The sequence below is a fragment of the Giraffa tippelskirchi genome, chromosome 4, assembly GCF_054371585.1.
Source record: "Giraffa tippelskirchi isolate mGirTip1 chromosome 4, T2T-mGirTip1v1.2.pri, whole genome shotgun sequence".
NCBI classification, from domain to species: Eukaryota; Metazoa; Chordata; class Mammalia; order Artiodactyla; family Giraffidae; genus Giraffa; species Giraffa tippelskirchi.
In genome coordinates this window covers 57363034-57386892 of record NC_137278.1, presented here as the reverse complement: position 1 = coordinate 57386892, position 23859 = coordinate 57363034, and the positions used below count along the sequence as shown (strand labels likewise).

Genomic DNA, 23859 nt, shown 5'->3' with positions numbered 1-23859 from the left:
TGGACGTTAACCTGAGTTCTGTTAAAGAAGGGTTTAAGGCACCCAGGTAATATTTGGCCCAGGGTACAGAATGCACAATTTTACCACTTCCTTGTGAGTTTGCTTTCTAGGTTTACAGTCATTTCGTGCTGTGAAGTTATGTCTTTACAAGGAAAAATTGCATTAAGATAATATTGAAGATTTCAATCCATCACCTGAAGTGAGCACTGCCTCTTTGTGACATTATAACTGCTCCATGGAGACCCAATTATCATGTCACCAACAGAGGATGAAGCCCGCAGGTAAGGAGGAAGCTGCAGGAGCAGATGAAGCCCCAGGAAACCAGGATGCCATCTTCATGCAAATGTCAAAGTTAATAAAGGAGAAGCAGGAGAGGGTGACAGTTTCACTTTCATGGTGTATCTGTCATCCTCACCGCACAGGCTCTCACTATTTTCTATGCTGCTGCTGCTGCATTTCCATTGATCCCTGGGATGGGATGATCCCCTGGAGGAGGAAATGGTAACCCACTCCAATATTCTTGCCTGGAAAATCCCATGGACAGAGGAGCCTGGAGGGCTACAGTCCGTGGGGCGGCAAAGAGTCAGACACGATTGAGCTACAACAAAGCCAACATGCTCTCCAATCTCTCCATCCTTAATGCAGTTATGGAACACACAGGTACCTCATCCTCCTTTCTGGTGTGGGGAGCGATGGTGAGGATGGGAGAGGCAGGGGGAGGGACACAAGTTTGATGAAGCTGTGTATCTTTAAGGGTAATAGTCAATGTTTAAAGATAAAATTTAACTTGCAGTATCTAATTAAGCTAAGCTAGATATAAGAGAGCTTTAAATATTTACCTGCTGAAAGCAATTTTTCTAGTTTTGTTTGTTCTTTTTCCATTATGAAACATGCCATTTATTTTCTTCCTGTGTAGTATTTGGGTATTGTTAAAAGCATTGAATGCAAAGTAAAACCTCAAATAATGACAAGGCTCAGGGTTTAGGCTGTGGGTTACAATTAATGAAATATGCTGGCTCACTTAAGATTAAAATGAAAGACTCTTGTTTTCACCTTGAGGGTTGAGAATATTTTTACAAGTGAAGGTTCTGGGTAGATGGGCTCTAGTTAATTGACACTTTATTATATCTGTCCTTTAGATTAGGTCTAAGACATTGTTTTTCATTTAAAAGGTCAGATCTTAACAAGGACAGGAAAGGCATGTGGAACGTGAATATTTCTTTATTGTCCAAGGAGCTGGACCAAATGACACACAAGTTTGCCAGTCACTCATTTCTGAAGGTGCAGGCTTCCTGCAAATAGCATTTTCTTTCATCAAAACTTTGTGCTGCTTCAGAAGGTAATTTCACTGTTGCCCTTCCTATAAACCTAAATTAGCCTAGCCTAGTAGGAGCGGCGAGCGGTGGCTGCGTGGCACTAGAGCGGCAAGCGGCCAAGAGGAGATACCCCACACCCAAGGTAAGGAGCAGCAGCTGCACTTTGCTGGAGCAGCTGTAAAGAGATACCCACATCCAAGGTAAGAGAAACCCCAATAGGACGGTAGGTGCTGGGAGAGGGCATCAAAGGGCAAACAGACTGAAACCACAATCACGGGAAACTAACCAATCTAATCACATGGACTACAGCCTTGTCTAACTCAATGAAACTAAGCCATACCCAAGACGGATGGGTCATGGTGGAAAGTTCTGACAAAATGTGGTCCACTGGAGAAGGGAATGGCAAACCACTTCAGTCTTCTTGGCTTGAGAACACCATGAACAGTATGAAAAGGCAAAAAGATAAGACACTGAAAGATGAGCTCCCCAGGTTGGTAGGTGCCCAATATGCTACCGGAGATCTGTGGAGAAATAACTCCAGAAAGAATGAAGAGATAGAACCAAAGCAAAAACAACACCCAGTTGTGGATGTGACTGGTGATAGAAGCAAGGTCCTAACCCTAACTAACCCTGTTAGGTCCATGAATCTAGGCAAACTGGAAGTGGTCAAACAGGAGATGGCAAGAGTGAACGTCTACATTTTAGGAATCCGTGAACTAAAATGGACTGGAATGGGTGAATTTAACTCAGATGACCATTATATCTATTACTGTGGGCAAGAACCCCTTAGAAAAAGTGGAGTAGCTATCATAGTCAACAAAAGAGTCCGAAATGCAGTACTTGGATGCAATCTCAAAAACAATAGAATGATCTCTGTTCGTTTCCAAGGCAAGCCATTCAATATCACTGTAATCCAAGTCTATGCCCTGACCAGTAACACTGAAGAAGCTGAAGCTGGACGGTTCTACGACGACCTACAAGACCTTTTAGAACTAACACCCAAAAAAGATGTCCTTTTCATTGTAGGGGACTGGAATGCAAAAGTAGAAAGTCAAGAAACACCCGGAGTAACAGGCAAATTTGGCCTTGGAGTACAGAATGAAGCAGGGCAAAGGCTAATAGAGTTTTGCCAAAAGAATGCACGGGTCATAGCAAACACACTCTTCCAACAACACAAGAGAAGACTCTACACATGAATATCACCAGATGGCCAACACCGAAATCAGATTGATTATATTCTTTGCAGCCAAAGATGGAGAAGCTCTATACAGTCAGCAAAAACAAGACCGGGAGCTGACTGTGGCTCAGATCATGAACTCCTTATTGACAAATTCAGATTTAAATTGAAGAAAGTAGGGAAAACTATTAGACCATTCAGGCATGACCTACATCAAATTCCTTACGATTAAACAGTGGAAGTGACAAATAGATTTAAGGGACTAGATCTCTGATAGAGTGCCTGATGAACTATAGATGGAGGTTCATGACATTGTACTGGAGACAGGGATCAAGACCATCCCTAAGAAAAAGAAATGCAAAAAAGCAAAATGGCTGTCTGAGGAGGCCTTACAAATAGTTATGAAAAGAAGAGAAGCCAAAAGGAAAGGAGAAAAGGAAAGATATACCCATTTGAATGCAGAGTTCCAAAGAATAGCAAGGAGAGATAAGAAAGCCTTCCTCAGTGATCAGTGCAAAGACATAGAGGAAAACAATAGAATGGGAAAGACTAGAGATCACTTCAAGAAAATTAGAGATACCAAGGGAACATTTCATGCAAAGGTGGGCTAAATAAAGGACAGAAATGGTATGGACCTAACTGAAGCAGAAGATATTAAGAAGAGGTGGCAAGAATACACAGAAGAACTATACAGAAAAGATCTTCACAACCCAGATAATCACGATGGTGTGATCACTCACCTAGAGCCAGACATCCAGGAATGTGAAGTCAAGTGGACCTTAGGAAGCATCACTACGAACAAAGCTAGCGGAGGTGATGGAATTCCAGTTGAGCTATTTCAAATCCTCAAAGATGATGCTGTGAAAGTGCTTCACTCAATATGCCAGCAACTTTGGAAAACTCAGCAGTGGCCACAGGACTGGAAAAGGTCAGTTTTCATTCCAATCCCAAAGAAAGGCAATGCCAAAGAATGCTCAAACTACCGCACAACTGCACTCATCTCACACGCTAACAAAGTAATGCTCAAAATTCTCCAAACCAGGCTTCAGCAATATGTGAACCGTGAACTTCCAGTTGTTCAAGCTGGTTTTAGAAAAGGCAGAGGAACCAGAGATCAAATTGCCAACATCCAATGGATCATCAAAAAAGCAAGAGAGTTCCAGAAAAACATCTATTTCTGCTTTATTGACTATGCCAAAATGTATGGATCACAATAAACTTGAAAATTCTGAAAGAGATGGGAATACCAGACCTCCTGACCTGCCTCCTGAGAAATCTGTGTGCAGGTCAGGAAGCAACAGTTAGAACTGGACAAGGAATGACAGACTGGTTCCAAATTGGAAAAGGAGTACGTCAAGGCTGTATATTGTCACCCTGTTTATTTAACTTATATGCAGAGTACATCATGAGAAACACTGGGCTGGATGAAGCACAAGCTGGAATCAAGATTGCCAGGAGAAATATCAATAACCTCAGATATGCAGATGACACCACCCTTATGGCAGAAAGTGAAGAAGGACTAAAGAGCTTCTTGATGAAAGTGAAAGAGGAGAGTGAAAAAGTTGGCTTAAAGCTCAACATTCAGAAAACTAAGATCATGGCATCTGGTCTCATCACCTCATGGCAAATAGATGGAGAAACAGTGGAAACAGTAGCAGACTTCATTCATTTTGGGGGGCTCCAAAATCACTGTAGATGGTGACTGCAGCCATGAAATTAAAAGATGCTTACTCCTTGGAAGGGAAGTTATGACCAACCTAGACAGCATATTAAAAGCAGAGTCATTACGTCGCCAACAAAGGTCCATCTAGTCAAGGCTTTGGTTTGTCCAGTAGTCATGTATAGATGTGAGAGTTGGACTATAAAAAAAGCTGAGTGCTGAAGAACTGATGCTTTTAAACTGTGGTGTTGGAGAAGACTCTTGAGAGTCCCTTGGACTGCAAGGAGATCCAACTAGTCCATCCTAAAGAAGATCAGTCCTGAATATTCATTGGAAGGACTGATGTTGAAGCTGAAACTCCAATAGTTTGGCCACCTGATGCAAAGAGCTGACTCATTTGAAAAGACCCTGATGCTGGGAAAGATTGAAGGCAGGTGGAGAAGGGGGATGACAGAGGATGAGATGGCTGGATGGCATCACCGACTCGATGGACATGAGTTTGGGTAAACTCCAGGAGTTGGTGATGGGCAGGGGGGCCTGACGTGCTGTGGGCCATGGAGTGGCAAAAAGTCGGACATGACTGAGTGACTAAATTGAACTGAACTGAGGTTCATGACATGGATATAAACAACTCTAAATCTCAGTGACTTCGAACTTCAGAGCTCATTTCTGGTTCATTCAAAGTCTTTTACTGTACAAAGGCAGATGTTGTCAATGTGAGGTTGAGGGATCAAGACTTTATCAGATTTGCAACCCTGCTATCTTCATACATGGCACTCCCAGCCCCTCGCCACCGACCGGGAGGCAAGAGATTGAAGAACAGATGAGCTTTCCACTGCCCATCACTTTTAGGTATGAATCTGTGGCCAGACATGGGGCCCCACCCGACTATAAGATGCTGAGAAGTATACTTTTCTGTGTTATCATCAGGTAGGGTGTGGAAGCAGACTTGGGTACCATCCCTTCTGTATTAGCTGCTTTAGATGTTGTAAGAAGAAAATGTCTTTTGCTGAGAAAATCTGAGACCTTGACATATTATATGTATGTTCAGTGCTCAGTTGCCCAGTTGTGTCCGACTCCGCACTACCTGGACTGCCACCCACAAGGCTCCTCTGTGCATGGGATTTCCCAGGCAAGACTACTGGAGTGGGTTGCCATTCCCTTCTCCAGAGGATTTCCCAACCCAGGGATGGAACCCATGTCTCTTGCATTGGCGGGAGGATTCTTTACCACTAGCATCAGCTTGGAAGCCCATATTATATATATAATTATATATAAATATATACATATTATATAAATAACATAATACATAGAATATATAATATGAAATATATATTTCAAGGTGTTCCTGAAAAAAAAAAGGGGGGCTCCACTGCCAAAGAGCCTGAAGAACACTGAATTCTGCCTTTCACACTTGATTATTCATAAAACACTCTGATGTATAAGGACCACGACCAAGAGCCTTTAGAGAGAGTTCCAGTTATGGGAGCAGGAAGATGTCCATAGGTCCTCTAGGGAAGAACATCTGTAAAGTCACACAGAAGTGTCTGAAATATCCATTTCAGGGTACCAGAAACCGAAGGCAGACAACAAGTTTAGAAGCGTTCTTGAAAAAAGCGCTAGAGTTTTGAGAAAGGGTCTGTGGTCTTGTCGCCCAGGAGTGGGCTGCTCTTTGACTCTCTAAGACAGCCACTCTGTTGTCAGGATATACAATCCCTGGGGGATTTGGGGGGCCCCTGCGACTGCTAGTGGGAAGTGGAGGGCTTGGCAGGAGATGCAGGAGGAAGGTAGAGACTGCCCTTGACGAGACTCCAGACAGCTTCCCCCAACTCTTCTCCTAATGGGGCCTCATCTTCAGGTCTTGTCCATATCTCAGGCCTGCAGAGCCCAATTTTAGCAAGAAGCCTTCCATGTCAGGTTGGCACAAACCCCCCACCTCCCCTACCTGATCACCCCCAGTGTCTGATCAAACTCCTCATTCCCTACCATGTCTGGGGTGATAGCTAATCAGTCTGGTTTGTCTTCAGCAAGAAATCTGTTAAGTCAGTTTAGCAAAAATTTCCCCCACCCTGGTCTCGCTCAGTAATTTTCCAGCCACTGAGCCCCATAACCTACCCCTTTCCCATAAAGCCTTGCCTGTCCTTGCTGCTTTTGGAATCGAGCCCAATTCTATATCGAGGGCTCCTCCCCCCACCCACCTCACCATTGCAATAGCTCCTGAATAAAATCTATTTTTACCACTTTGACTCCAGTCCAGCTCTGGCTTCTTTAGCAAAGGAAAGCCTGAAGCTTTAATAGCCTGAGATCAGAGACCTCAGTTAGGGCAAGCAGCAGACCTGTGAGAAATTTAACAAGGAAATTCCAGAAATGAGAGAGCTATAGAAGGTATGAGGTGAGCCTCTACACACCCCTGAGTGACTGGAAAACTATTCTGGGCAGAAAAGACTCCAGTGAGCCTGATGAAAAGTGAAACCTGAGATGTAGCTGTAACTTGTAATGCATTCTCCAGCCCACACACTGGTCCTTCAGAGAGGACGTGAGTCTCACAGACGCGAGGCCTGAAGTGTCAGTGACCGCAGAACTGTGTAGACACAGGAGCTGTGCTTAGGAGAGGCAGACAAAAAAAAAAAAAATAACCTTAGTAGAGACATCGACTGAGTATCACAGAGGAGGCAGTTCCAGGGTTTCAGTCCAAATGATGAGGAAGCAGAATCACAACCTGAAGAAAAGTAGAACAGACTCTAGAATTGTTATAACGCATTGCCTAAAATGTCCAGCTTCAGTGTAAAACTTTATGAGACTGAAAAGAAAATAGGAAAGTATGACTCATACTCAGGGGAAAAAAAAAAGGCAATATAAGCTGACTCTGAAATGGGCCCAGATTTGGAGTTTGGCAGACAAAGACTTCAAAGCCCCTTTTATAAATATGTTCAAAGAATTAAAGGAAAATATAACAATGAATCAAAGAATCTCAATAATGAAGTAGAAATTATGAAAACATTAAAAATTAATCCTAAAGTTGAAAATATTTTTAAAGTGAAAGAAATCACCAGATGGGCCCTGCAGTAGATTTCAGACAGCCGAAAGATGAATCAGTGAATTCAAAGATTGCTTAATAGAAACTATCCAATATGAAGAAAAGAATAAAAGAGGTTGAAAAAAAAATGAACAGAGTTTTAGCAATCTGTAAGGCAAAATCAAGTATACTAGGAGAGAAGAGGGAGAAAAAAATAATTGCTGAAAATTTCAGAAATTACTTAGAAACAACTTGTAGATTCAAGCTGCTAAATAACCCTCAAATAGGAAAAACATAGAAATCCCCAACTAGATCTTCAGACTTACCACTCTAGGCAAAGGAAAATGAGAAATTTTGAAAGCAGCAAAAGAAGACAACATATAATGAACCATTGTTAAAATTAACAGCTGTATTCTCAGACAATGCAGGCCAAAGGCCTTGGAATTGCATATCCAAAGTGCAAAGGTCAGCTGCGGACCAAGAATTCTATGTGCAGTGAAATTCTTCACAAATAAAGGTGAAATCAAGATATTCCCAAATAAACAAAAGCTGAGCCCCAATCTACAGGAAATTTTTAAACAGTCCTTCAGGATGAAAGGAGATTGATACATAGGAATGCATAGAGAATACCAGAAATGGTAAACATGCGGGCAAATATAGGACTGCATAAAGCAGTAATTGTAACATTGATCTTGTGTTAGGCAAAGCCTTCTCAGATATGACACCATAAAAAAATGCATGATAAAATAATAAATAAATTGGACTTTCTCAAATTCTAAAACTTGTATGCCTCAATGAACACCCTGAAAAAAAGTGAAAAGACAGAAATAGGAGAATAATAGAAAATATGAAAGAAAAAATAGAAAAAACATAACTTTAAAAATGGCCAGAAGATCATGATAAGAATTTCTGCAAAGAATTTATTGCTGTTGTTTATTCGCTGAGTTGTGTCCAACTCCTTGCGACCCCCTGGATTGCAACACACCAGGCTGCCCTGTCCTTCACTATCTTCCCGAGTTGGCTCAAACTCACATCCACTGAGTCGGTGATGCCATCCAACAATCTCATCCTGTCGCCCCCTTCTTCTCCTGCCTTCAATCTTTCCGAGCATCAGGGTCTTTTCTAGAAATGGCCAATAAGCACAAGAAAAGATGCTCAACACCATTTGCCATCAGAGAAACTCAACTCAAAATCACACCAAGATACCACTTCACACTTGTTAGAATGGCATAATTTAAAAGATAGTTATAACAAGCGCCGACAAGGACGTCAGAGATGGGAACCCTCATACACTGTTGACGAGAATGTAAAATGGTGCAGCCATTTGGTGGTAGTTCCACAAAAGTTTGAACATAGAATTACCACATGGCCCAGCAATTCTACTGCCCAAATTTTTCCCACCTCAGATGGACCCTAAAGGAATGAAGACATACGTCCACACAAAAATGTATACATAAATACTCATAGCAGAATCATAACAGTGAAGATGACTCAAACTGATGAATGGTTAAGTACAACATCCTGCATCTACAAAGTAGAATATTATTTAGCAATAAAAAGAAGTGAAGCATTGACATGCACTACAGCATGGGTGAAATTTGAAAACATGCTCAGTGAAAGAAACCAGTTACAGAAGACCACATATGGTATTATTTCCTGGGTATGAAATGTCCACAACAGGCAAATCCAAAGAGAGAAGGCATGTAGTGATTGCCTGGGCTGGGGAAGGGAGAACTGGGCTGGAATAGGGAGTGATTCTCAGTCGGGCTGCATTTTGGGGGGGAGTAAAGAAGACTTTGGGGGGCTTCCTAAGTGGCTCAGTGGTGAAGAGTCTACCTGCCAATGCAGGAGACACAGGAGACATGGTTTTGATCCCTGGGTCGAGAAAATCTCATGGAGAAGGAAATGGCAACCAGTATTCTTGCCTGGAGAAATCCCATGGACTGAGGAGCCTGGGGGGCTACAGTCCATGGGGTCACAAAGAGTCAGACACAACTGAGCACACACGCAGGAAGACATTCTAAAATTGATTGTGATGATTGTTGCACAACTCTAAATGCACTAAAAATTATTGCATTATTAAAAAGAAAAGCCAAGTGAGCGCATAGATGTGGTGTACATTTCACACTCTAGTTGGTGGTGTAGGGTCTAAACACTGAGCTCCAGATATCCACACAGTGCACTAGGAGATGAGGACAGATAGACAGGCTTGTCCTTCACAGAGCCCAGAGCCGGGCTTAGCACACGACAGGCAGGCAGTCAAATTGACCGTGGACAAGTTTCAAAATAGAGAATTTAAAACAGAACAAATCCCATGCTTTCCTTGTGCTTCATTCTGTCTCTTGTATGTTCACTGATTGATGAAGACATTTAAGAATCCTTCTGCCCTCTGAAGTTAGTCGTATGAACTACAGAAGGCAAGGTTTCCAGGTGTTGGAACCCACATACCACAGGGAACCTGTAATGAGCAAGACCTATGTGTCCAGGTGTGGAGGATTTATTTCAACTCCCCCGGGAGTGTTTTGGCTTGGATATGCTGGGTTGCTTTATGCATGTTCCAGATTGCACTGACCATAAATTACCATTGGCTTGGAGTGGTTCCCATTCTCCTCGGCAGGCTGCTGATCTAGGTCGTAAATGCGCCAGCCTGACCTGAACTCACCGGCCACTGAAAACACAGCTGCTCACAAACACGCCAACAGGCTGTGGCCACAGCAGGGGCCAAACCATGGGTCTCATCTCCATCAATTGCTCTTTCCGTGTCAGCTTAGAGGATGGTTCCCTCTGATCTGTACCCTGTTTACCTGACTGCTTCCCGCTTCTCTTGTCTAGGAGCCTTCACTAGGTCTTCAACAAAACCTCCTTCAACACTCATGCCTTCCTCTCATACTTGCAAGGTTCTTTAGGAAGAGATGCCTCCCTTCAGGGCTTCCCAGGTAGCTAAAATGGTAAAAAAAAAAAAAAAAAAACCTGCCTGCCAATGCAAGAGATGCAGGTTCGGTCCCTGGGTCAGGAAGATCCCCTGAAGAAGGAAATGGCAATCCGTTCCAGTATTCTTGCCTGGGCAATCCCATGGACAGAGGAACCTGGTGGGCTACAGTCTGTGGGGTTGCAGAGAGTCGGAGCTGACTGCAGGTCTCTCGTTGTGTGTTTCTGTACTGAGACTCACACAGCACTTTATATGCAATGAGCACAGGTAATGAAACTCTTGGTACAGCTACCACCAAGACACTAGCTTGGATTTAAAAAAAAAAAAAAAGGACTTTTCCTGCCAGCTATATCTGGTAAGGGTCTTCCCCAATGGCTTAGTGGTAAAGAATCTGCCTGCCAACACAGGAGACTCGAGTTACATCCCTTGGTCAGGAAGATCCCCTGGAGAAGGAAATGGTAACCCACTCCAGTATTCTTGCCTAGAGAATCCCATGGACAGTGGGGCTTGGCAGGTTAAAAGTCCATGGGGTTGCTAAGAGTCAGACATGACTTAGCGACTGAGCATACACATTTCTGGTAAAAGTAGATTGTAATAATCAAAAGGACTGTGGGAGGAATTTTTAAAAAAAGAAGATATTGTAAAAAAAAAAAAAAACCTTCTGGGATGTGTCCAGGATGAATAGAAGTGATCCTTACCTTTGAAGAGGAGTGGATGTGCGCCACATTTTCTTGAAATTTCACCCCTAGAAATTCATCTTTTAGTTGAACACTTTTCCTACTGTGAAAATGTAAATTTGCGCAAGATAGATAGTACACTGAAGTCACATGGTTTTTACTAACATAGTGTGGATTGCTTGACTGGTTTCTCATGTGACAGCTCACAACTCCTGAGAATTCGTTTCTGAAGGAGACACAAAGACTTGGCCCGCAAGTTTATTGTGGAGGCGGGTGAGCAGACCCAGCTATGCAGTGATGGTGTGGGTGTGGGGTCCGCAGGTGGGCTAGGGTGCTGGCAACCCATCGGCGGAAATAAGGGAAACAAATGTCTCTCAGGAGAGGGGGCAAAGTGAGAAAAGGAGGGAGCGAGTGCTGAAAGGAAGGAAGAAGCACCCATCCCACAGCACGTGCGGAGATGCCCGGGGCTGCTGGAGCACGCGCTCTTTGTGAAACACTCCATTGCACACCTGGCTGGCACAGCAGCCAAGGCTGCTGCCAGGTGTCTGATCTCTGCTCACGGTGGTCCCCTAATTAGACCATGAGGGCCTGGTGACAAAGCACTCATCTTCACAGACTCTGTGGCCAGCAGAGAGGAGACCCTCAAAAAATAATAACAAAAACAATTTTCTTAACAAAGGAAGTTTACAGTACTATGTTTACAAAAATACAGCCATGAATCAGTATTTCTCTGAGTAAATAAGCCACTGAATTTGAGAAAATTATTCTTTCTCAAGGGCTTTGCCGCAGATGGGTTCCTCTCAGGGGTAGAGAGTGATTTATGAAAGCAGGGGTTTTCCACCTGGGGTAGGATCCCACTCTGTCTGCAGGAATGCTCCACCAGGCCAAGAGGAAGAAGTGGGGATTTACGTGTTGCCCGGGTGATAGATAAAGCAGCTGGGATAAAGGACACCGAAACGGGCTCAACACGCACAACCTGACCCTGAGGGACCTGGAGTTCTTCACAGAAGAGGCAGAGCTGGGGCAGGTGCTCAACACCTACAACGACCCACCTGTGACCAGCATCCTCTGGTGATAGGGACACAGCAGGGTAGGATGCAGAGAGCCAGGGGCAGGGGTGATGGAGGGCACACAGAAATTGCACTTTCTGCTGTAAAGGGCCTTGGAAGTGAGATATTCCTGCCCCCCACCAGCCTCCCTGCCATCCTATTCTGCTAGAGAGTTCAGAGTCCCTACACACAGACATTCTCAATTTCCAAAGCACTCAAGCGAGACAAAATAGATCTTTCCCATCTGTAGTTTCATGGACGAATTATTCATGAAGCTGAAAGACTCTGCCCAGCCATTTGAAGAGGTTCTTTTTGTTCTTTGCCGTACAACTGAAAATAAGGGCAGATCCACAGCTCTGCAGTGTACCTCGTGGGTCAGATGATGCTCGGCATTTCAGTCCTCTGGGCCCTTTCCATGTGAAATGGTTCTTGGCTAACAGAGACAGATAAACTGTGGGCTTGGGGTATGGTCTGGCAGCACTGTAGTCACAAGGAACAGGGCACCGAGGCTGAATTCCTCCTGTGTCTTCCCTATGAGGCGGGGGGGGGAGTCATCCAGCTGGGAGCCATGGACCCGTGAGAAGGCCAAACCTCTCCTGAAACCAGGCTCCCCTGGGCTAACGGGGGGGCCCTGTCTCTTAGACTAGCCTTTTCTATAGGGGTACCCTGCCTTGTCCAGTCTGGGAAAATCAAACCACGCACTAGCAGACTATGGCACTAATAATATAGAGTGAAGGATTTCCAAACCTCCAAGGATAACATCCTATCAGGGATCATGACGAATTCACCCTTTTTTGGAGTGATTTTTAAGCTTGATAACCTCTTAGATTTTTTTTTTTTAAATAGGATGAAATGATATAAAAACAAATAAATAGGTACACAAACTGGAAAAAGTCAGTTTTGCATAGGGATTCCAATCCTGTATAATTTTTGTTTGTTCAGTCGCTCAGTCGTGTCTGACTTTGTGACCGCATGGACTACAGCATGCCAGGCTGCCCTGTCCTTTACAGTCTCCTGGAGTTTGCTCACATTCATGCCCATTCAGTCAGTGATAATATCTAACCATCTCATCCTCTGCCACCCTGTTCTCCTATGCACAAACCAGTTTACTAAAACTCTAAATTGGCTAGCATTTTTAATATCCCAATATGTATATATAATCATGTATCATTAATTTCGGTCTGTCTACATCTTCATCTAAAATGTGACAATGGCTGAATTTCTATAGCCCTCCATTTTAGAAACCTGGGATTCACTGACAAATTTACTATGAGCATCTTTTTCTTTCAAGTAATCCATTTAAAATAGCTTATACGCATATTTTAAAATAGCATATATATTTTTTTTTGTTTTTTTTTTTACAAAATAGCTTATATGTACCCCACTAAGGGAAGTTTGATGGAGATAGCCACGTTTAGAAGGTGTGCGACTCCGCAATGCAGTGCTCACACTGAACAGGCAGAGTGAGCACAGACTTCAGACTTAAGAAGACTCTCCCCACTTCAGACACCAGCCACAAGTTCCAGGGCTCCCAGGCCCCTCATGCCTCTGACCAACAGGCTACAAAGACTCGCAATCCTCTCAGGTTCAATAACTCTCTGGCACAACTCACAAAATTTGGGAAAACACGATACCCACGATGCCTGATTATTATAAAGAGCACAAATCAGGACCGACCACAAGAAGAGACCACTGCGGTGAGGCCTGAGAAGGTTCCAGTCAAGGAATCTTGTAGAATTAAGGTGCACTACTGAAAGTATATTGTCACCCTGCTTATTTAACTTATATGCAGAGTACATCATGAGAAACGCTGGGCTGGAAGAAACACAAGCTGGAATCAAGATTGCCAGGAGAAATATCAAGAACCTCAGATATGCGGATGACACCACCCTTATGGCAGAAAGTGAAGAAGAACTAAAGAGCCTCTTGATGAAGGTGAAGGAGGAGAGTGAAAAAGTTGGCTTAAAGCTCAACGTTCAGAAAACTAAGATCATGGCATCTGGTCCCATCACTCCATGGGAAATAGATGGGGAAACAGTGGAAACAGTGTCAGACTTTACTTTTTTGGGCTCCAGAATCACTGCTGATGGTGACTGCAGCCATGAAGTTAAAAGACGCTTACTCCTTGGAAGGAAGGTTATGGCCAACCTAGATAGCATGTTTAAAAGCAGAGACATTACTTTGCCAACAAAAGTCCGTCTAGTCACGGCTATGGTTTTTCCAGTGGTCGTGTATGGATGTGAGAGTTGGACGGTGAAGAAAGCTGAGCACCGCAGAATTGATGCTTTTGAACTGTGGTGTTGGAGAAGAATCTTGAGAGTCCCTTGGACTGCAAGGAGATCCAATCAATCCATCCTAAAAGAGATCAATCCTGGGTGTTCATTGGAAGGTCTGATGTTGAAGTTGAAGCTCCAATACTTTGGCCACCTCATGCGAAGGGTTGACTCATTGGAAAAGACCCTAATGCTGGGTAGGATTGGGGGCGGGAGGAGAAGGGGACGACAGAGGATGAGATGGTTGGATGGCATCACCGACTCGATGAACATGGGTTTGGGTAGACTCCGGGAGCTGGTGATGGACAGAGAGGCCTGGCGTGCTGCAATTCATGGGGTCGCAGAGAGTCGGACACGACTGAGCGACTGAACTGAACTGAAAGTAGTAGGCTTCCCCGGTGGCTCAGATAGTAAAAGCGTCTGCCTCAATGCTGGAGACCCAGGTTCAATCCTTGGGTCAGGAAGATCCCCTGGAGAAGGAAATGGCAACCCACTCCAGTACTCTTGCCTGGAACATTCCTTGGATGGAGGAGCCTGGTGGGCTACAGTCCATGGGGCCACAGAGTTGGACACGACTGAGCAACTTCACTTTTTCACTTTCACTGACAGTAGCCACAAAGTTAAAAGACACTTGCTCCTTGGAAGAAAATCTCTGACAAACCTGGACAGCGTATTAAAAAGCAGAGACATCACTTTGCCGACATAGGTCAGTCTAGTCAAAGCTATGGTTTTTCCAGTAGTCATGTACGGACGTGAGAGTTGGATCATAAAGAAGGCTGAGCACCAATGAACCGATGCTTTCAAATTGCCATGCTGGAGAAGATTTTTGAGAGTTCCTTGGACTGCGAGGAGATCAAACCAGTCAATCCTAAAGGAAATCAAACCTGAATATTCACTGGAAGGACTGATGCTAAAACGGAAGCTCCAATACTTCGGCCATCTGATGCAAAAAGCCTACTCATTGGAATAGACCCTGATGCTGGGAAAGATTGAAGGCAGGAGGAGAAGGGGACAACAGAGAATGAGATGGTTGGATGGCATCACCGACTCAATGGACATGAGTTTGAGAAAACTCTGGGAGATAGTGAAGGAATGGGAAACCTGGCATGCTGTAGTCCATGGGGTTGCAAAGAGTCGGACACAACTTAGCAACTGAACAATAATAAACAACCCTCCTGGCACATTGATGAATGGTCACCAATCAGGAAGCCGAACAGAGCTGTGTCCAGATTATTTATTCTGATTTCATTACATAGGCATGATTGATTAAATGATTGATCCCAATCAGCCCCCTTGTCTGTACTGTGACTTCCATTTGATGAGTATACCCTGGGGAACGTGCCAGATACCTCACTGGGCCGTGTGAAAGATGAGAAAATTTACTCTTATCTCATTTTTTCATTTTGGTTTTGTAGTTTTTTATGGCGTGCAGAAGATATCTATGTAGAGTACTTTCACATATGTATAATGGAGCAATATACTCAAACACTTTAAATGATAAAAATGGTGTCCTACATCAGATGAAGAGCACTATTTTAGAGCTGGAGAAAGTAAGATCTCTCCAGGCTAAACTAGTACATTTGGTTCCTTCTAACGAACTCGAATGTATTCTTCTCTGAACAGATGTACTCCAAAACATGTTTGTTTTGTTTTAACGAGGTCCTCAGATCTTGAGAATAACATCATGCTTAGCAATCGTATCTTAGTGTTTAATGTTCATTCCATACATTTGGAAAAAGAAGTTCTTTTTTCCCCATTCTGCTGTAACAGTTTCCATGCTGGCAGATGCAGTCATACCATGTAATCTTTCCAGGAGGGAGGACCAAGACCGCTGATCAGGCTAGTCTGCACCTCCCTTTCTTCTCCTCTTGTTTTGGGGGCAGCGGTCAGTGTCTGCACCCTGGACACCCCGAGAAGATCCCAGAGTTGTCCTCAGGAAGCCGACAGGTGGTGCTGTGGTCCCGTGCTTGGGATGGGGCCTGGGATGCAGTCAGGGAGCTCGTTCCCACAGGGAGGACAGAAGGCACTGGTCACCCCTCTACCTGTGCACATCAGGTAAGAATGGTCTGCTTCACTGCATGGTGGAAATAACAGCAGTTCTCAAAAGCAGCCTCCAAAGCTAGTGGAGATCAAGAAAACACTTTCATTTCCCCTTAAATGATTGACAGTAGCTTTCTTTTTGACTGGAATTCAGGGTTGGAAGTCACCAAAATTCCTAAGCCTGCAGGGCACAGCTGGCCATGGGGGAGGCCCCAGCTGGTAACTGGTGAATGGAGCTGTGCCTACCGTGATGACCTGGTAAATGGTTCAAGGGACGTTGGCTGTCCAGACGGCCCTGAGGTCCATCTCATTGGCAGCCCTCCCATCCCAGCCCCTCCCACCCCATGCCCAGAGACACCACTAGACTCTCTCCTTCCTCCATCCACACACTAAAAATGTATCTTTTCACGGCCTATTTGTTTCCAGTAATCGTGAAGTATTTGAATGAAGACTTCCAGAAACAAATTTTCCATGAAATTGAAAACCTTTTATTAACTTCAGTTTCTCTAAAGCTGAAATGTCTGCTAAGGTGTGTGTGTGGGGGGGGGGCGGTTAGGTGGGGGTACCAAAAGGTAGAGGGCACTTGGGCTCCCATAAAGCCATTGGTTTTCCACTCTGGCTACACAGCAGAATCACTTGGGAAGATTTCTATGCCTGATGCCATAGGGACCCGCACCCAGGGCTACATTATGATTTTTATGGACCTTGCCTCCATAAAAGTTATTGAAAATCATATTTTTACAACTGTGTTGGTATAAAGACAAATATGCTAATGTTTCAGGTTAAAAGCTTTCCTATGATCGAAAAGTTCATTTTTTCTTCTCATTTCAGAAGAAAAAAATGTTTGTAGGTCCCTGGAAGTGCAAGGAGATCAAACCAGTCAATCCTAAAGGAAATCAACACTGAATATTCATTGGAAGGACTGATGTTGAAGCTCCAATACTTTGGCCACTTAACGTGAAGAGTTGACTCATTGGAAAAGACCCTGATGTTGGGAAAGATTGAAGGCAGGAGGTGAAGGGGATGACAGAAGATGAGATGGTTGGATGGTATCACTGACTCAATGGACATGAGTCTGAGTAAACTCTGGGAGATAGTAAAGGATAGGGAAGCCTGGCGTGCTGCAGTCCATGGGATTGCAAAGAGTTGGACACGACTGAGTGACTGAACAACAACAACAAGTGTCGTGGGCCCAGGCACAGTGCCATCTGTGCCCAATGGGTGAGTCAGTCCTGCTGGGAAGCACACTTTCTCAGGGGAACTAAGGCTACAGTGTTTTCCTAATGTTCCAGCTATTCCAGGGAAAAGCCAAGGTAGACACTTCCAACCACTGGGGAAGGAATGCCTACTCACTGAATGAGTGACCAAGAGACCAGAGCAGTTTCCTCTGGTCCCCACAGAACACAGTCTGCCAAGGTCAGCCTGAAATTCTGGCAGAATAAAGCATCACTAACTCCATCATCATCCTGCCTCTGGGATTCTGACCCCATCTGCCTGATGAGACAGCCTCGAATCTTAGAGCAGAAGAGCAGGAAGCCCTGTCCACCCATCTCATTTCTGGATTAGGAACAGCGCTGTTGCTAAAGGCCTGGACCAAGGTCATAGAGCTGCTGGAGCCAGAGCATGCCTCCACATCTCCCTGCAGGCCTAGAGGGCAGAACCTGAGTTGCAGGCCAAGTGTGCTGAGGATGGAGCAGGCCCATCACTGTGCCCTGAGGTTCATTGGACCTGGCATCTCATCACAGGTGCCATTCGAGCTGAGTTTGAATAAAGGTTCCTGGGTTGCCATGGAGATGAGTTTGGGGGCTGAGAGGGCACATGTGTGGAATTGGAGAGGGGTTCATGTCCTGCAGTGCCATTTATTTAAGTGTTGTCCATTAGGAATCAGGGCATTAATTAACTGAAAACACCTAGTCGCTTTCTTGGCGCTCTTCGTGCAAAGGCAGCCAGGAGGCGGGGCTGAGTGCTTCACAGGTGGACCTCTTTTTCCCTTCTCTGTGCACCCCCTGAAAGCCACTTACGGTTATTGTCCACAAGACCTGCATTCCTAGTTTCCTCATAGCCATCAAGTTAAACACTGGGGTTGGTGCATAGATAAGACAGAGTTGGAAATGGAGACAGCCAAGAAAGTACAGGAAAGGGCACTGTGGGACGTAAAGCTTACAAGTTGATGACAATGTACATTTTCCTTGGTGGAGTTCACTTCTCAGCACTGGAATCAGTACAGCTTGGACCAGCCACTCAGAGCCCAATACTGTTTGCTGGTTATTATGGTTTCTCACCAAAGCTATGCCCAGGCACATACAGTACAGAAATATTTTAAAAGCCCTTTATCTCTTTGATATCTTGCATTACTATTTTTAATCACTGCTTAGAGGAATATTGAAGAGAAATATACCAAAATGTTAACAGGATTTGTACTCAAGCAATGGGATTTTTTAATGGTTTCTTTATCTCTCATATTTTCAACTTTTTATTGTGAATTAGATTCACAAGAAGTTGGAAAAATAATACAGTGTATCCTTCACCCAGCTTCCCCCAACAGTTACATCTTACATCGTAACCATAGTTACAGTCACCAAAACCAGAAAGTTAACTATGAATCTGACTACAGACCTTAGAAGATTTCACCAGTTTCTCTAACACATGCCCTTGTGTGTGTGTTTCTATGCAAATTCATCACACAGAATTGTGTTCGCTTGTTTTAAAAACTTTTTATAATGAAAAATGTATTTGTCTTGTTATAAACAGAAAGGTTTTACTTTTAAATCTTTTTCTGGGAATCCCAGAAAAAAACTAAATATGTAAATTGCTAGGCACAAATATATTTCCTGTTAAATTATTTATAAACAAATTTAAACCACTTACATGTCCAACTTGACATAATTGAATTGATTTAACTGGAGTACATTTGCTTAATGGATACGGTGCAACCATATGAACTGTTTATGAAAAAGGATGTGATGACAAGAGGTGTCTGCTGCTGAAAAGGAGCAGGAGCCTATCGTCCTTCCTTCCCATATCTTCTTCCTGCCTTTTTTTCTGTAGAAAAACTTTAGCCAAAGAATAAGTTTCATCAGAGAAGAAAATACAGAAGCAAAGTAAACCAGCAAACAGCACAAAATAATAATAGTTTAGTCCTTAAACATAGTCAAGGACCTTTAGTTCCTCCTCAAGGGTTATAGATAATATTCTGAGCCATGTCCTGTGAGTTGTCTTACAGATACTGAAACCCTGACCAGATGGGAGAAGTTAACCACATGATGACCAGATTGCATCCATGACATAAGCTGCCACAATTCTGAGAGCTGGCCTCAAGGAAATGGGAACAAGCAGCCTTGGAACTGAAGACTAACTGTACCTAAAGCATTCAAGATGACACTGATCAGACCACCAATGACCAATTTCAAGATGATATTGAGGGTAGGATGATCTTAGAGAATAACATTGAAACATGTATATTATCTTATGTGAAACAGATCGCCAGTCCAGGTTCGATGCATGAGCCAGGGTGCTCAGGGCTGTTGCACTGGGATGACCTAGAGGGATGGGATGGGGAGGGAGGTGGGAGAGGGGTTCAGGACGGGGAACACATGTACACCCATGGCTGATTCATGTCAATGTATGGCAAAAACCATTACAATACTGTAAAGTAATTAGCCTCCAACTAAAAAAAAAAGATGACAGAGCTGACTGCGCTGTTTCCGCCTGGAGCCCCCTTCCTCCACCTGTAAAAGCTCTTGCCCCTTGCTTGTCAGTGGGGGAGGAGAGTTGGCCTTTGTACAGAGGTTCACCCTCCCCCTCCCACCTCCCCATACCCCCGGGTTGCCAGCATCCAAAATAAAGCAAATTTTCTTTTCCACCAACTTGGCCTCTTTATTGGCTTTTGAGCAACCAGTAGCTGGACTCCACTTTCGATAACAATGAGGTTGAATGAAAGCAGGATATTAATACAAAACTGTTAAACTGGATGATAACTGTGGAAAGAGATCAATGCACCAGGAGTGGGGGAGGGTCGTGGTGGGGGATGGGAGGCCAACATACTAAAATGGTTCTTCTCCATTTTCCTCTATTTTCCAGACTTTCCTTCTTGCAAAGGACTTTCAAATGTTACTGTGCATCACTGATGACCTTTCTAAAATACAGATTCTGATTCAGTTGGCAGGGCCAAGCTGCAAGCATGGCCTAAGATATCAGTTTCTAACAAGCTCCCAGGTGATATTGATCCTGCTGTTCTGTAAGCCACATTGTTCAATGACGGGTTATAAGAAAACAGGCTCTTTAGATATAAAACACTTATGTTCAAAACTGGCCTCGAATTCCAAAGCATACCAAAAAAAAAATCAATGAAATCTCCAGATTCCACTTGGATTTCAAACAACAAGTGCAGGCATTGCTTTGCCCAGCCCTAATTGATGAGATTATTCTTTGTTCTGAGTTGCCCAATTTTTTTTTTCTGGCCGTGGCATGAAGGATCTTAGTTTCCTGACCAGAGATCAAACCCACACCCTCGGCCCTGGAATCACAGCATCTTGACCACTGGACTGCCAGGGAAGCCCCTGAGTTACCAGATTTTACTGGAGGTGGGAGCATGGTTTTTTTACCTACTCTCAACCGTACATGCGTCAATCCAGGGCTTGAGCCTCATTGACACACTGCTTCCTTAGGAGACCTTTTCTGGCTCCTTATCATGATGCCTGAGAACCTAGGACCACATACAAAGTGGAAAAATGGGGCTCTCACTCTCCCTCCTTGGGCCCCACAACCACCTGTCTAAGAAAAGTAACTTGAGGAACCTGGGTGCGCCTTATCTCTTGGTGGCCTAAACCATGAAGCACTTTTTTCTTTCAGTCCTTCAGCATAGGCTGTTTGTTCTTTGGTAGCCAAATTAGATTACTGTACAAAACTTTCTATTTTTAGTGATAGAATGCAGCAGAGTTATTTCTTGTGAGTTAATATAGCAACATATGACTCCCTTTCTTTATTTTGTTATTCATAGATTCAAGTGCTCTATGAATAGTACTTGACTTTTGTAATATATTCTTATTACATGCATGTTCTGTGCAGAATATATGGACTTTAAAAAATGTAGGACTTCCCTGGTGGTCCAGTGGTTGGGAATCTGCCTCCCAATGCAGGACACAGGGTTGACCCCCTGATCCAGGCAGATCCCACATTGCCTTGGGGCAACTAAGCCCATGTGTGTGCCTCAACTACTGAACCCGTGCTCTAGAGCCCATGCTCCACAGCAAGGGAAACCACCGCAATGAGAACCCCGTGTACCGTAATTAGAGAAAGCCTGCGCACAGCAGCAAAGACCTAATAAACAGATCTAAAAAAAATGTAACAGGAAAATATTGACTATGCCAAAGCCTTTGACTGTGTGGATCACAATAAACTGTGGAAAATTCTGAAAGAGATGGGCATACCAGACCACCTGACCTGCCTCTTGAGAAACCTGTATGCAGGTCAGGAAGCAACAGTTAGAACTGGACATGGACCAACAGACTGATTCCAAATAGGAAAAGGAATATGTCAAGGCTGTATATTGTCACTCTGTTTATTTAACTTATATGCAGAGTACATCATGAGAAACGCTGGGCTGGAGGAAGCACAAGCTGGAATCAAGATTGCCGGGAGAAATATCAATAACCTCAGATATGCAGATGACACCACCCTTATGGCAGAAAGTGAAGAAGAACTAAAGAGCCTCTTGATGAAAGTGAGAGAGGAGAGTGAAAAAGTTGGCTTAAAGCTCAACATTCAGAAAACTAAGATCATGGCATCTGGTCTCATCACTTCATGGCAAATAGATGGGGAAACAGTGGAAACAGTGGATGACTTTATTTTTCTAGGCTCCAAAATCACTACAGATGGTGATTGCAGCCATGAAATTAAAAGACACCTACTCCTTGGAAGGAAAGTTATGACCAACCTAGACAGCATATTGAAAAGCAGAGACATTACTTTGTCAACAAAGGTCCGTCTAGTTAAGGCTATGGTTTTTCCAGTGGTCATGTATGGATGTGAGAGTTGGACTAAAAAGAAAGCTGAGTGCCAAAGAATTGATGCTTTTGAACTGTGGTGTTGGAGAAGACTCTTGGGAGTCCCTTGGACTGCAAGGAGATCCAACCAGTCCATCCTAAAGGAGATCAGTCCTGGGTGTTCATTGGAAGGACTGATGTTGAAGCTGAAACTCCAATAGTTTGGCCACCTGATGCAAAGAGCTGACTCACTTGAAAAGACCCTGATGCTGGAAAAGATTGAGGGCAGGAGGAGAAGGGGATGACAGAGGATGAGATGGTTGGATGGCACCACCAACTCAATGGACATGGGTTTGGGTGGACTTTGGGAGTTGGTGATGGACAGGGAGGCCTGGCGTGCTATGGTTCATGGGGTTGCAAAGAGTCAGACATGACTGAGCAACTGAACTGAACTGAACTGAATAGGAAAATAAACTGCCCAAGCTTACAGGAGGGTGGTTTTTTTTACTTTGCTTGTTTTTAGTTTTGCCTGGATATAACATGCACGACTCTTTCTGATGTTGTTACCGTATGTGTCAAGTTGTGTCACATCTGCTTTATCTTACTTGATCCTCAGCAGCTTCCGGAGGAGCCGGTTGGATGTTACAACTCCAGGTCATCTGATTGGCTCACTCGTGATGGTTATTCCACCATGGGCCCAGCAGCTCTTGAAACTGCTCCTTTTCAGCCTGATCTGTCACCTCTCTGGGGACACTCCCTGAAGACCAGCCACAGCCTAAACTGCTCTACTAATGTATCAACAAAACAGACTAATGCAGTAGGAGCAAGCTGCTCCTAAATATTAGTTGGATGAAATGGAATTTATGGAGAACTCCCATCTTGGAAGAGGTGGCTACAGTGAACTAGATGGTTTCCGTCTGTTACTGAGTCCAAGTTTATTCTGCTCACCACAGGCCAAATATTTGAGAGATGAATTGTTGGGGCAAGAAACAGTGACTTTATTCTGAAAGTCAGCAGACAGAGAAGATGGTGGTGGACCTGTGCCCTGAAGGACCATCTTGCTTGAGTCAGGATTCAGGCTCCTTTTATCTAGAGGGGAGGGACTACAGTCAAGCATTTTTGGGTCCCTGTCAGACTCCAGAGGGAATGTATGAATTTCTTCTGCCTGTAGCTACTCAGAGCTGGGCCTGGCCAGAAGGTTTCTCCTGTTGTTCTCTGTTGAACACTTTAAAAACACCATCTATCAATTGAGAAGGGTTCATTCCAAATGCACCATCTAATTTTTACAACTTATCATGTATTTATCTAAGGCACTTTGCCCCCAAAATCAAGTTTACCACTAGAATATGTGCAGGGGCCTTGGGATCTGCATTAGTACAATATCTGTAAGTCTGATAAATCCTTTCCAAAAATTCAGAGGGGTCTTCACTTTTTTTTTTTTGGTGACCTCCTGGAATTCTGTTCAAACCCTTTTGCTTTGGTTCCCTTTCCAAAGTCATGCTGAGATGCACTAATGTGTGTGTGCTCAGGCGTTCTTCAGTCATGTCCAACTCTGCAACCCCATGGACTATATAGCCTGTCAGGCTCCTTTGTCCATGGGATTCTCCCCAAGAATACTGGAGTGGGTTGCCATTTCCTGCTCTGTGGGACCTTTCTGACCCAGGGATCGAACCCAGGTCTCCTGTGTCTCCTGCAATGGCAGGCAGGTTTTTACCACTAGTGCCATCTGGAAAGTATG

The 23859-nt window shown here is 44.0% G+C and overlaps 2 long non-coding RNA genes across 2 annotated transcripts; both read left to right on the top strand.

Moving 5' to 3' along the window:
* Positions 1-263: 263 nt before the first annotated feature.
* Positions 264-2916, top strand: LOC145503506 (uncharacterized). Its single transcript, XR_014051519.1, has 2 exons — positions 264-660; positions 1173-2916. It is a non-coding gene; the product is annotated as an uncharacterized LOC145503506 (long non-coding RNA).
* Positions 2917-3534: 618 nt separating this feature from the next.
* Positions 3535-20445, top strand: LOC145503507 (uncharacterized). Its single transcript, XR_014051520.1, has 4 exons — positions 3535-5005; positions 13194-16152; positions 16969-19560; positions 20218-20445. It is a non-coding gene; the product is annotated as an uncharacterized LOC145503507 (long non-coding RNA).
* Positions 20446-23859: the final 3414 nt, after the last annotated feature.